This window comes from Euprymna scolopes, chromosome 27 (genome assembly GCF_053919585.1).
Source record: "Euprymna scolopes isolate OS-2025 chromosome 27, ASM5391958v1, whole genome shotgun sequence".
Lineage (NCBI taxonomy): Eukaryota > Metazoa > Mollusca > Cephalopoda > Sepiida > Sepiolidae > Euprymna > Euprymna scolopes.
In genome coordinates this window covers 88,384,894-88,400,204 of record NC_136508.1, presented here as the reverse complement: position 1 = coordinate 88,400,204, position 15,311 = coordinate 88,384,894, and the positions used below count along the sequence as shown (strand labels likewise).

Genomic DNA, 15,311 nt, shown 5'->3' with positions numbered 1-15,311 from the left:
AAAACCAATAAATATACACATGCACAAAACCAATAAATATACACATACCCAAAATCATTAAATATACACATACCCAAAATCATTAAATATACATATACCCAAAATCATTAAATATACACATACCAAAAACCAATAAATATACACATGCCAAAAATCATTAAATATACACCTAGCCAAGTAGTGCACATATTCATTTTTATACAGTCTCTAAAATATGATGTGCCTATTGATGCCTCCGTTTAGTCTCAAGATGCAATGGACACCCATGTAAGAGTAGCTGCGCATGTAATTGTGAGGCAAGTGTTGTGCAATCTACACCTACACCTCTCTTGAATCGGCACTGTTTGCGTCCAGTAGCAAGGAGAGGCCCAAGCTTGACTGGAAACAAGGAAACAGTCTTTATAATCGGAGAGCATATACAGTACCTAGAATTCCCAAATGCTCACCCATTTTAGTATTGACCAGGCTCAACATTGCTTAATTTCGGTAATCTGACGGGAACCGGTGTGTCAATTTGATTATGCCATACATGATGATATGTCTATATACACATACACAAAAGCATTGCACACAACACAACACATATACACAGCGGATATCTTTCATCACAACCATCATAAACGTTCACGAACAAACACTTACATTTCGTTGTGTGTTCTGCGACATATCAACACTTCTGGTATGCTTTAATGCTAATTTATGTATTAGTGAGCGTGATAGCTATCTCGATATGTGAAAAAGGTAATGCCGTACATCTGCGTTTGAACTCGGTTTAACCGATTAGTATGACGTGTGTGTGTATGTGTGTGATTGCTTCATTTAATCACATAAATTAATATACGAAGATATAATTTTATGCGTAAATTTTTCAGTATTTACTTCAACAGTGCTCGATACATAGGTAGAGCTAAGTAGTAAGTTATGAAAATATATATGACGATTAAGCTAAACAGAATATTCCGGGTTTCATTCTTTTACAAATTCGTCAGGTTTATGGCATAAGCCCGACGAATTTTCATGAGATTGAAAGGCGCAATATTCTGTGTATATTTTTTTAATAACTTAGAAGCTTCGATTGTCATATGGGCGGTCGGGTTTCCATCCTGGCTTGAGGTAGTTGCTTGTCTAGCCACACTGATGAGCTGTGAAACAGCGAAACAGTACTGTATGTGGATGACTATCTATCTATCGATATATATATATATATATCGATATATATATATATATATATATATATATATATATATATATATATATATATATATATATATATATATATATATACTAGCAAAAGTACCCGTCGTTGACTGGGTTCAAAAACAGCTTACAGAAAATGGACTCTGATTTATGAAAGTATGATAGGTTATGAAACGGAAGGGTTGTAAAGAGATAGCTTCGAATTTGGGGGTATCAAAATCAAAGCAAAATATGATGAAAGTAAAAATAAAATAGATAAACTCCATAATTTATTATACCATACCTGCTCCCACTGAAACACTTATCACAATATTCTGTGGATCTATATTAAAATACTTTGTTAAACTTTGTGACATATTTCCAGTCTATGGAGGTCAGGTGCGAACGAACACCCCATAATTTTATTATACTATTTTCCCTCAAACTGAAACAATTATCAAAGTATACTTACGCAGATAGATATGAAAAGTCTTTATTAAAGTTTGTGCCTATTTCCATTCTATGGAGGCCAGGCGCGAACGCAGACCTCACAATTTTATTATACCATCCCTATTTAAGTTAAAACATACTTATCAAAGTATTATTATGTAGATCTATATCAAAAACACTTGTAAACGTTTTTTTTTATTTTTTTATTTTTTATTTCATACATCTATCATTATATGTGATCAGTTTTCTATAATAGTCAACCATATAGGAGCCTATTCGTGACCAGACACACACATAGACGTTCACCTTTATATTATATATATATATATATATATATATATATATATATATATATATATATATATATATATATATATATATATATATCATAAGAATAATGTTAATAATATGAATCATATAACTATTTATGGAGGCAACTTCACTCTTTATACTTTTGTCAGTTTCAACTCAGAGCTTTCACTTTAATTTTACAAAACACTCGATTCCAAATAAAATATTTTTCCAGAAACGTGAGAACGTGACAATTTTTATAAACGATGACGTGAACTGATTCAACGTGATACGGTTGTATGTCACCTGGCCATCACTTATCAAGCATTACGTTTAAGATACTTCATACGTTTAGAGCTCCTGAAATGATGGTTTAATCTGCCAGACGAGCTCGTCAATTATCAATCAACGGCTAACAAGAACACAGTGAAGATATTAAGCTTGGATTAGTTCAGCAGATAACTACAATTTCACCACACCCAATAATGACACACTGTTTAAAATTATTTCAACTAGTAAATATCTGCGTTCTACAGGAGAATAGGTTTGCTTGTTTATTGAATTGATTTTTGTTGAAACGTTTAAACAATAATCTGTATATTTGTCTAACAATTTATGTTAAAAATTATGTGAAACTCTTAGAAAATGCTGTCTTTGTACAAAGCGAAGGCAAAAGGATCATTCAAACTCGATATTATAAAAAATAAACTTGAAAGGGGAATGTTATAGTTTGCTTCAAACATTGTGCATAGTGTGAAAGGAGTTGTGTTTGAAGGCTATGACAATGCAGCATTGTAGAAAAATACCGTTGAATTCGAGTTAAGTAAAAAGAATAATGGAAATTATTGAAAGATTTCAATAATTTTCATGATAAATATTTATGTGTTGCAGGAGAATGCTAATGTGGTGTTAAGTTCTCAAAATGTTCGAGATAACCCTTATATATATAGGATATAAAGAAAATTAATATGTGCAATCACTCGGTGGAGGCGTGTTTATGTCGGAAGTCGGAAATAGCAGTTTCGCAGTTAGAATAGTTTTGCATGCTTATAAATTATTTCTGAAATGTAGGCCAGCATTTGTGCTAGTTATTGTTAGGAGATTTATCAGTAATAATAATATGATTACGTGTTCTGCTGGTAGTTGGTCATTTATAATTGTTTACTATTATTATTATGCACACGTTCGTATGCATATTATCTTTCCTTCTGTGTTGTTTAGTACCAATTCTAAGGGAGATAACGACTGTCGCTATTTTCGGAGTTAAGTAAAGTTATTTCCCCTAGATCATATTTTATATATTTTTTATATTACATACTTATAGCTGTAATTATTTATTTGTTTACGTATTCTATTAATTATTTATTGCAATTATTATTATTTAGTGTTGTTTAGGATTAATATCTAAGGGGTGTTAGTAAATTTGGGGGTTAAGTAGTGTTTTTCATTGATAAAATTCTATAATGTGTTTTCTATTTGATTTTTCACCCTTTATTTTGTTTATTTATATATTATATTACATATTTAATTATTTATAAAAGAAGTAATAGTAGTTAATTATATTATGGGTTTATTTGGGTGAGTAGTTATTAATTAATTTATTATATATATTCTATGTTATTGCATATTAATTATCGTACATATGGGTTTATTTGGGTCCTAGTGTTGCGTTTAAGGGTCCTGCAGTCCTGCACGAGAGTCAGATGCTAGTTTCATATTTTCGTTCATAGCTCAACACACATGTGCACCAAATATTAGTAGTGTATGAAAAATAGTATTCATATTTCAAAGTAATTTATACCTGTTAACAGTGCTGTTAGTGTTGATGTGGTTATATCAAAAAGCTGCAATTGAGCTCCGCTTTATTGCTTATTTTTAGTTTGAATTAATGTATTAGCAATTAGTCCTTAATTTCCAGATTACCTAGGTCCCTTTCAGTCCCTAGTATTTTTATTTGTATGCCTTTGATGGGATTGTAATCATGGAATACGTGCTTATGGAATAAAGACACATTGGTTGTATTGTATTTTTACGCGTATGTGCAATGGCTTACCTCTGCTATCGCATTCTTTATTTGATATACTGATTGACGATTGCATAAGCACGTGTTGTTGATGTGACAGTTTAGTAGAATGCAAGGACCGTTGTCCGTTAGTTTTTTCGTTCTGGATAAGTTTTGTCTCAGTGTTTGTCCAGAGTGTATGAGTGTGATATCTCTGCAAATGACTTTGCGCATGGCTGATGTAATTCTCTCATTACTTGCCATTATATATATGAACAGATTAGAACAGCGTGCATTACGAACCTGCCATTCCAGCATTTTATTGACAAGATATAGATATTCTCATCCTCACATCGTGTTGCAAAGAAGCTAATAAAATGGCCATCACCTTCACAAACACTACATATCAGCACTCTCCACCAGACCAAAACAGGATATGAATCCGGCTAATTAGTTAAATAAATACGATCACCATTAATAAATATATAGGCAGAGCAGATGCCCTACAAGTGCCAAGCACCACTCTAGAGCACCTAGAAAACAACCACACTACACACTCTCCAGCAGCTGTTTCGTAAAACTATCACACTTTAAAGATAAGGAAATAAAATATTAAAGAAACATTCGTTTATTTTATTTAACATTTAATTAAAAACGTTTTTGTAAGAAGTAGTAAAACAATAGTTTAAAACTAATGTAGAGTATAACGAACAAAAAAAAAACGATGAAAAAAGTTTGTTATCTATTAGATTGACTGTTAAAATATAATGCTATTTGTTCTACGACGGAATGACTCTGTAAATTTTGTTGCATGGCATAAATAACCACACGTTGTGACGGCATAATTAAATGTTAAATATTTGTCTTAATTAATGACGTGTAAGAGAAGATATATCGTCTGCAATAAATTTTAACCGAACTAAACATAAAAGCTAAGTTACTATTCAGTAACGAATTAGTAAAAGAAGATAACGAATTGTTGTTAGTGTTTATATTAGGATATCTAAGAATGAAAGTGGTTTTGATTTGGACAATTATGAGTAAAATATTTTGTAAGAACAGAATCATTTTAATTTAACGGCGCGTGTATTTTTAATCGGACACGTTGTAGTGAATGGATGAGAAAACGCCATGTTTGTTTGATGTCCGGCAATTATATTCTATTATTCCTCGAATGGGATTGTAGTTAGTCAAGCGTGATAAAAATAAGTTTTAAGATGGCGGAACTGGTTCGTATCTACCGAGAAAAGTTATTTTTTGGTGACAGATAATATCACGCAATTAAAAAAAAGAAACAATGATGGACTGTAATTAAAAAGTACAGTTAATTAAGGAAATTTCGCAGTGTTTTATGGGAGAAAAGTGGTAGAATGAGTGAGTGAAAGTTACACGCATTTGCTCTAAGAGTGACTGCCTTGTAAACGTCAGTTTTGACAGAATAAATATAGGAAATTCTGAATTCCAATAAAAGTTACTATTAATTTACGAAAACGTACATTAGTCATTGGTTTGAAGCGCCTCTGTTTATATTTCAATTGCTTCTGAACTGAGAAGGGAAATTGAGGTAATTTTAATATATGTATACATATACATATATATGTGCGTGTATGTGTGCGTGTCTATGTGCGTGTTGCATATTCTTTCTTGTTGCATATGTTTTGCAAGTACCTTCTATTTGATTCCTCAAATCATCATCATGCGGTTGATGTTTGCTAGAATTCAAAGAGACAGTGTTTAATCATTTATTGATGTAAATTACTGAATTCGTCACTTCACAAATATGTGATGTTTTTAATGTTTGTAATTGTGGAATGTAGATGGCTTTTATGATTTTCAATGTTTTATGTGGGTAGAATAGTGTAATGTTTGAGTTTTATTAACATATGTCTATATTCAGAAGAGCCGACCGTGTTCTTTAGGTATTGGCAAAGATAGCTAGTGTCAAAGTGTGAGAGAGAGATATTGTAAATCGATGGGAGAGTGTTGTGGCATAACCCAGGTATTAGTTTATTATTATTATTAACGTATAAACATTCTCTGAAAAGACAGAAACCTATATGATTTTTTTTACTGCTTTGGGACTTTACTTTCATGTTATTAATCTATTTTAATATAACAATTAAATATATATAATGTTTATAATTTATTTTAGCTAATATTTAGCCAATGTTTATAATTCATTTTAGCCAATTTAAAATTTGGATATATTTGCTTACAATAGAATAAATTCTTATGGAGGGAATTATTGCATAGATTATTACTATTATTGTTGAACAAAATGTAATTATTAGATCATTCTAATAATTAATTCAATTTGTCCATCAACAATATAAATAAGATATTGGTTGTTAATTCGAATTTGTTTTATATTTTTATATTTCGCATATTTTAAATATGGAATTATCATTTGTACTATTTGAATTTCTGGGATTACTCCTCTTATCTTGGATGCTATTCTTATAACGTTAACGCTTATGTAATCTCCTAAATTTTTTAGGTGCGTTTTGTCCAACTGGAAAATTTGTATGGAATTTCGAATATACTTTTATTTAATACACAGAGGCAAGACTAACCCAAAATTCGTCAAACAAAGGAGAAAACTTAAATAATTCTTGATTATATTCTTAGTATCGCGTGTACCTTCAACATTCAACCTCTAGAATACTAGTACCAATTATTAGTAATTTATCCGTTGTGCCACAGGTTCGCATTCAACTTTTTAATAATTCTCAACGATAGGCTGCAAAACTAATTTTTTTTTCTTTTCAACCATATTTCCCGTAATTGATCCAAGTGAATTTTAATTAAATTAAAACACACATTAATGTTGTATTTAGTTTTTTCTTCTTATTTCACATACGCAAACAAAAGTCCAGATAAACGTCCAAAACATTCATTGGTCAAAAACATCTGCTGACTAATGCAAGTTTTGACCAACGGATATTTTCAACAATTATTCGCTTATTATGGGCTGAGCACCTTTCGCTCGAAATAATGAGAAATCGGATCAAAGTCAAAAGTTTCAACGCGATTTAATCTCTTTAATTCAGCAAAAATGTCTGACCTTAATGGGTGGAGTCCTTTCAGGTATCATTGCTTGATTTCTGTCTAATAGTTGAGATATACACGATCTTCTCTCTCCTTTTCTTTCCCTCCACACACACACACACACACACACACACACACACACACACACACACACACACACACACACACACACACACATATATATATATATATATATATATATATATATATATATATATATACTAGCATGGATACCCAGCGTTGCCTGGGTTGACATGAAGTTCTGTTTGAAATACACCTGTATACTAATCATTTTCATCATGGGCAACGTGGATACTCCTACAACAAAAATAAAAGAACGGATGAAAACATGCAAATGTAATCGCCCCAAAAAAGAAGAAGTATGTGATAGCCTCTCCAGCAGATATTTCGGCAGAAGGGCTACAAAAAGAAAAAACTATTCTCTGAATATTGAGCACTGGAAAGACCCTCCCCCCAAAAAATAATTAAAAATAAATCATTACAACTTTTGTTTCAATAAAAAATAGCAGCGAATGCGAGTGCGATCGCAACAAAAAAAAAAAATAAATAAAAATAAAGATCTACCAAAAATTAATTTCAAAAACAATTAAATGAAATTTTTCATCATCTTATATTTCTAATGTAATCGTCCCCCCCCCAATAAATGTGTCATACTTTGGGGTTCGTTCTGTTTATGAAATTGTTAGGTGAAAGTACAGAATGGTCTCATAAAAATTAATTACATTTATCGTTATTTAATGTTTCTCACCACAAAAAAAAACAAAAAAAAATGTATTTGTAATGTTTCGACCCCCCCCCTCGATCGCCAAAGTTGAAAACATACTAGAGATGACATGACTGGTTGAACGCTTTGTGGACAAAAAGTGGGTGCTCATTTTGCGTTAAAGTTATATAGAAAAGTTATCCCCCACGCTAAAATGTTAAATTTTTGTTTTTCAAAATTTCTTCTTTCATATTATTTATAAAGACTGCTTAAACATAATAGGCCCCAGAAAAGCAGGTCTTTATTTTTTTAGGGGTTAAATGACGCTGGGTCACGTCGTAAAAATTGGCCATTTTTGATTTAAGATATTAAATAAATTATAAAGAAAATCTGTTTTGCAGGCAATTAAACACACTTGCTATGGTATAATTATTATAATAAATTCTGGGCAACACCGATTAAATTTTGTAAACAAAAAAAAGGATGATAGATTTTGCTCACATGGGAAATTGGACCCTGTGTCTGACTAACTCTGCCCTCGTGGGGATGCAAGTAAATGAGGACATTAGTTTTGATTATTTCTCTCGATAAATATGAAGAATAACTCCACCCTCGTATTCCTTTGAAATTACCACTGTCGTAGGTTTTCGGGGGCGCTAAACACGAAAATAACGTTTAAAATTACAGCAAATGAGTGGGTGCATTTCTTCATATCCTATAAACTACTTGTTTCCTGGAATTTTTAACGTTAGTGGTAATTTTAAAAGATTTTCCGAGGGGGGGGGAGACCCCCCCCCCCCCAAAAAAAAATAAAACATAAGATCACAGATTTGTCCACCTGTAAAGGGAAAATTCACGATGGAATAAAAAAAAAGCTATGAAAAAATTGTAAGTCTTTGAGTTTTAACAAAATGTTTATGCTATATATGCTCTGCTACTATAAGGCAGATTATTGAGATTTATTCTTTTTTAATGTCATTCTATTTTTCCGTAACAAAATGTGTTAAAAACACTAAATAAAAACGGTATATATTGACATCATATAATTCCCACCGGTTTTATGTGCCAAATTCATTTTTTACTTGTTTATTCTATTAAGTTTATTTATTATTTCTGTTTATTTCAGTTTGTTCTTTAAATGCAAACGTATGTAGACTAGAATTTTTTTTTTTTTTTAAATCTATACATAACAGTGTCTTGTTGACTCAATTATATAAACTCACGCATAAATATGGGAGGGGAGGGTATCTTCAAATTATCAATTTCAAATTAAACCTACGGAATTATACTAAGTAAATATTAATAAGTCCCTTAAATCCCTTTGGGGGGGGGGGAATGGAGAGTAGAAAATGCATTGTGGATGCATTATCAGCAGTTCTCGTTACTCTCGCTTCTACTTATTTATCCCTCAGTCCTTATTTTTTCAATGAGTGATTTTTCTGACAAAGGGAAAAGAAAAAGCTGTTTACTAGGTTGGCAGTATTTTGTGTGAACAGTTGCCAGAGATGTTGGAAATTCTGTTTCTTTGTCTATCCTTGTGGTCATGTCACTAGCAAGGGTGATGGAAGTAAACGTTTCAACTGGGCTGACGTTATAGTCAGGGATCCGAACCTGGGATTAACCACTAAGGAGGTTGTCCTATCAGCAGGTGCAAAGTACTAGGACTGCTGCATTGCCATTTGGTGAATGGATTCTGGACCATGCAGTAGCTTCTGGTGGGGCCTCTCGATGCCATAATAGTGGGTAATTGTTACGGCTTTACCTTATCATGTGCTACAAAAAATCTTTTTGTTTTCTCTTACTTTTCCTTTTTGTCCTGCTCTAAGCAAGTCTGTAAACCTATTCCAAAAATCCAAAATCCCAATCATGAACGGTTTCAAGAAAAAATACTGTAATTAAAAATTCAGATGATCGGACATCTGCCTCTCAGTACAGCCCAATAAGTCTCCTGTCATCATAAGTAAATTGCCAGAATCTGTATTAAATAGAGAAGTAATCAATCATCTCAGCAAAAATAACCTTCTTAGTGACACACAATATGTCTGTGAAGACTTTAATGTTCACAATGTGGAATAGTTAACCCACTCAAACAAGACCTATGACAAGGCGAGGTTCTGTCATGATTTCTCCATTACTTATGACCTCACTCAGATTGTTCATGAACCCACCTGTGTCCCCGACACTAACGCCCAGTATGCAAGTCTCCTGGACGTTTTTCTCACAACTTGCCCCGAACTGTGTTCATCTTCCGTTCTGTCTCCACTGGGATCTTCCGACCACTCTGTTGGGTCAGTTAAGATAAAAACGAAATGTAATAAGTCCTCAGATGTACCTCTCCATCGTACAGTATATTGATACTCTATGACTGACTGGGATAGCTTCTGTACATTTATATCAGATCTACCTCTTAATGAACCGTCCCCCTTAAACAATCCAATTTACAAAATTCCCACTACTTATGTTTACTGCGCTATAATCACATTGACTAATGTATACCCATTAACCCTTATCCTTGAGTGGCCTCCTCTTGATAAGTGGTGATTCCTGTGTAAAAAAAATCCTGTGTAAAACCAATAATATTTCTAAAATAAGCATTCATTGTGTGCGTATATATATATATATATATATATATATATATATATATATATATATATATATATATATATATATATATATATACTAGCATGGGTGCCCGGCGTTGCCCGGGTGTTTGGAGGTGTATGCTGAGCAAAAAAAAGGGGGTAATTTTTTAAACTTTGACCCCTATTATGACCCCTGAAAATTTATTGTTTTGGGCTCAAATCAAGTTATTAAGTTAGATTCATGTCCACGGAAGCTATATCTAAAATTTAAAGTGTGTAGACCCAAAATTGTCGGAGAAGTTTGGTAGAGTTCTCAAAGCTCAAATTGTTGAACTTTGACCCCTTAATCGCCAAATTTCTGGCTAAAAACCGATCACATAGATTTTTCCAAATCTCAGTACCCTGTATATCAAATTTCGAGTCTGTAGACTAAAAATTGACAGAGTTATTTCGTAGGGAAATGTACACAGACACACACACACTTTCACTTTTATAGATATATAGATTTAAAATTTGAGTCTGACAGAATGACAAAATTATATTGCAAACCGATATATTAAACAAACGAACTTCAAAGAGACAAATGAACACATAAGTAAAAACAATTTGTATTAGAAAACATTTATTATTCCACGTCTTTTTTTTTACAGACCTGACGACTGAGGTTCGCTCTTAATAAAAATTGTTTTTTATAGTCTTAATTTTGACTTCCTTTTTCATAAAAAACTAAAAAAAAAATCAAGAAAGAAAAGAAATTTAATTTTATTTTTTCATTAATTTCTTTCTGTGCAAAGCAATTCTTTCAAACTTACTCTGTTTCCAAAATGTTTTTATTTTATTCCCCTCCCCCTTCATTCATTTTCCTCCGCATCCTGGCAAGATTACTGTACACATAGATTCGAAAAAATAGTCAAAAACAAATATATAAATAAATGTTATCAAAGGCAAGATAAGTTACTTTTCTACCTAACTGGATATCTTTTTTGTGTTTTTATTCAATGTAATATATTTATTCAGCTCGAAAAACATACAGTGTTTACCGATGTGTTGGAAAATTCAAGATGGCGTCTCACACCCTTTTTAACACCGTAAGTTTGGGAAAAGGTGTTATAAATAAAAAACTATACAAAATACTATTAAAAACCCGCCGAATATATGTCAACCTATGTCACGGTAACATATATTGAGCGAGTTTTTAACAGTATTTTAACAGGGCACATCGTAAAAACTGACCCATTAATTTTCCTGAAGTAAAAACTATATAGTTTTTAAACTTTTAAAACTGTACATTATAAAAAGAAAACTGTTCGAGTGATTTTTTTTTTTTTTTTTTACATGGGTGTCACCACTTATCAAGGCCCAGAGGCCACTCAAGGATAAGGGTTAATAGGTATACATTAGTCATTGTGATTTTAGCATAGTAAACAGTGGGAATTTTGTAACTTGGATTACTTGCAAAAGAAAACTGTTCGAATGATTGAAAATGAAAACAAAATAACAATGTAAATATATTGATAAGAAAAAAACAAAAACAAACGAAGTTTCCGTTTCAGGAACCCGAGTTTAATTTTATGTCGTAATCATTCAACTCGTTAGCGGTTTTATTCAGCGATTAGGGATAACCATACGACATATCTAATTACCAAAGCGATTTTTTTTTAATTTTTTTTTTTATTAAAACTAAACCTGTTTAGTTTTAATGAACCATTTTTTTTAAAGCCAACACTTTAGTTATTTTGAGAGCGTGCAACTGCACCCGAAAGGTTGATTAGGAAACTCCAAATCCTTTTATGACTCGGAAAAAAAAGGGCTTTTTATCGGCTTAAATGATAAACTAATGTTAAATATTAGTATTTGCCATCGATTCTGAAATAAAATGAAATCCTGACATTGTGATCATTTTTGCAGGTGTTATGTGCCAAATATTGAAATAAGAATGTTTAAATTCAATTATTGTAATTTAAGTCTTTAATTTTAAAGTCGATTTTATTTATAAAATATCTTTTTAGAAATCAATCTCAAAAACAATCTGAACAATAAATCTCTTTTGTTATGGCTAAGTTTTTGTCAAGGGTAGAAATTATAATAGACAAGTATTCATCCATGATGACATTTTACCGATTTCCTGGTTTACAGGTATTCTTGCTAAATTTCTTCGAAAGAATTGACATAAACAATACTTCAACTAAATACGTATATTTCATGCAATAATGACTTTTTATTTCTTCTGACTTTTCCTAAACTAAACATAAAACATCGGTTAGGGTTAGTTTAACATTCTGTAAAAGTACCTTCCGTTTTTTTTTTGTTTGTTTTTTTTTTGTACTTCTGCAGAGAAGGTAAAAAACCGATAAAAACTGGATATATTTTTCGTGTTTTTATTCAATTTAACATGTTTATTCAGCTCGAAAAGAATACAGTGTTTACCGATGTGTTGGAAAATTCAAGATGGCGTCTCACACATTCTTTAACACCGTAAGTTTGGGAAAAGGTGTTATAAATAAAAAACTATACAAAATACTATTAAAAACCCGCCGAATATATGTCAACCTATGTCACGGTAACATATATTGAGCGAGTTTTTAACAGTATTTTAACCGGTTTTTTATTTATTACACCTTTTTCCAAACTTACCGTGTTAAAGAGAGAATCGGCCGCCATTTTGAATTTTCCAATACATCGGTAAACACTGTATGCTTTTCGAGCTGAATAAACATGTTAAATTGAATAAAAACACGAAAAATTTGCCTTTGATAACATTTATTTGTTATATATTTGTTTTTTGGCAACTTACTCGAATCTATGTGTACAGTAATACAAACCCGAAATGAATTTAAGACCACGAGTGAAATAAGAAAAAGAAGTCAGCGGGTTTGGTTGCCATAACAACGTGACGGTAGTGAACGCGTGTGTGTGCGTGTGTGCGCGTATTTCGTGTAGTTTAGTTTCGCATAATAGTTTCGTATTTTTTTAATTTGTAAATAACAAGTTATTAACAAATTAAACCCTTCCAAGATGGACAATAAATAAAGCCATAATATTTTATGGTAAAGGTAAGAGCGTAGAAACGATTGTTTTTTAGGAGATGTGATTATTGGATTAACCAATCAGAAATCGTCTGTGGCACACACACATCTCTGTTTTTATAGATATACTAGCAATCGGTGCCCGGCGTTGCCCAGGTGTTTTGAAGTGTTTGCTTAGGAAAAAAAAAAGGTCAATTTTTTAAAACTTTTACCCCTATTATGACCTCGTAACATTTATTGTTTAGGGATCAAGTAAAGTTAATAAGTTAGATCCATGTCCAAGGAATCTATATATATAAAATATCACGTGTTCAGACCTTAAATTGTAGGAGAAGTTTGGTAGAGTTCTCAAAGGTCTAATTGTTGAATATTGACCACTTAATCGCCAAATTTCTGTCGAAAACCTATCACATCGATGTTCCCAAATCTCAGTACCCTGTATATCAAATTTCGAATCTGTAGGCTTAAAATTGACAGAGTTTTAACGTAGGGAAATGCACACAGACGCACCGACACACACAGACACTATCACTTATACATATATATAAACATAAACATCATATATATAAAGATAATAGTACGCCATATATATAACAAAAGACCATTATTTACTGAAGTGAAAGGAAAACCCGGGGGAACTTTACCCAAAAATAAATCTATATTTTTTTGTGTGTATTGATAGTCTGGTACTTATACAGTTTAGTGACGACATTAAAAAATGGAAATATTGAAAAAAAAATTTTATTGTACGTAACTGTTATAGACTGAAGTTCTCCGAAAAAAATTTAACTTCATTTGATCAAGTAGTTTTTTTTTTTTTTTTACAGCGAAAAACAATGATTTATCACGGCTACGTCAACGTGGCCATTTTGGAAATGTTATTGCAGGCCCAGGAATTCCCCAAGGGCAGGTAACTGCCGTACATAGCAGAATACCTGCATTTTAGGCCAATCTAGCCCTTTTTCCCCCCCACCAGAATGAGTTTTTTTTTTTTTTTTTTGCGAAGACAGATGCCATTTTTGGGGTGTTTTTTTTTTTTTTAATTTGTAACAGAAGTAAATAAACGAAGTTTCGAAGTTATCCATGCGTGTCCAACTGAGCATGTTTCGAAAATAATCTCGTATAAAAATTCCTCAATTCTTTGCATTATTCAATTTCTTTGCATATTCAATAGTATTCTTATTTATAAAAAAAAAAATACGCAAAAAAATTGCAGATTAAAAAAAAAAAAAAAAAACGTAAAAAAATTTCAGATGTGTTGTGCGCATCTCAATATGGCGAGAAAAAAAAAGGCTAGATTGCGAAATTTGGCCTAAAATGGAGGTATTCTGCTAGGTACATTTCCAAAATGGCCACGTTGACGTCGTCGTGATAAATAATTGTTTTTCGCTGTAAGAATTTTTTTTCGGAGAACTTCAGTCTATAACAGTTACGGACAATAAATTTTTTTTTCAATATTTCCATTTTTTAATGTCGTCACTAAACTGTATAAGTATCGATAGTCTTATCAACACCCCTTTTTTCTATTTATTTATAAAGAAAATACAACTTTATACAAATTCCCTATTAGTTTTTTTTTTCGGTTCTCTTATACGATGATCATCTTTATTTAACTATTACGTGTAATTATATTCATACAGATATTCTATATGATTTATATTTGCGTAATATTTGCGTAGAAATGAAGAAAATCAAATTTACTGTGTATTTATCGTGTTGCCATAACAACGTGACGTAGCCAAGGACGGTAGTGGACGTGAGTGTGTGTGCGTGTGTGCGCGTGTTTTCGTGCTGTATTGTTTGTAGTAGTAGTAGTACTAATAATCTGTCCAGCGTTTGCTTTCTTGTGTTAATGGCGGACGTTGAGTCAGAGGTTGGATTGTGATGTCTGTAACTTTCGTATTTTTCTAATTTGTAAATGGCAAGTTAGAAAAAAATTAAACCCTTCCAAGATGGACAATAAATAAGACCAAAATATTTTATGGTAAAGTTAAGAGCGTAAGAACTATACT

At 31.9% G+C, this 15,311-nt stretch overlaps 1 protein-coding gene across 1 annotated transcript in view; it reads right to left on the bottom strand.

Moving 5' to 3' along the window:
- Nucleotides 1-15,311, bottom strand: part of LOC145248732 (tetraspanin-1-like) — an 86,862-nt gene that overhangs the window by 58,523 nt on the left and 13,028 nt on the right. The gene's annotated exons all lie outside the window — the stretch shown is intronic.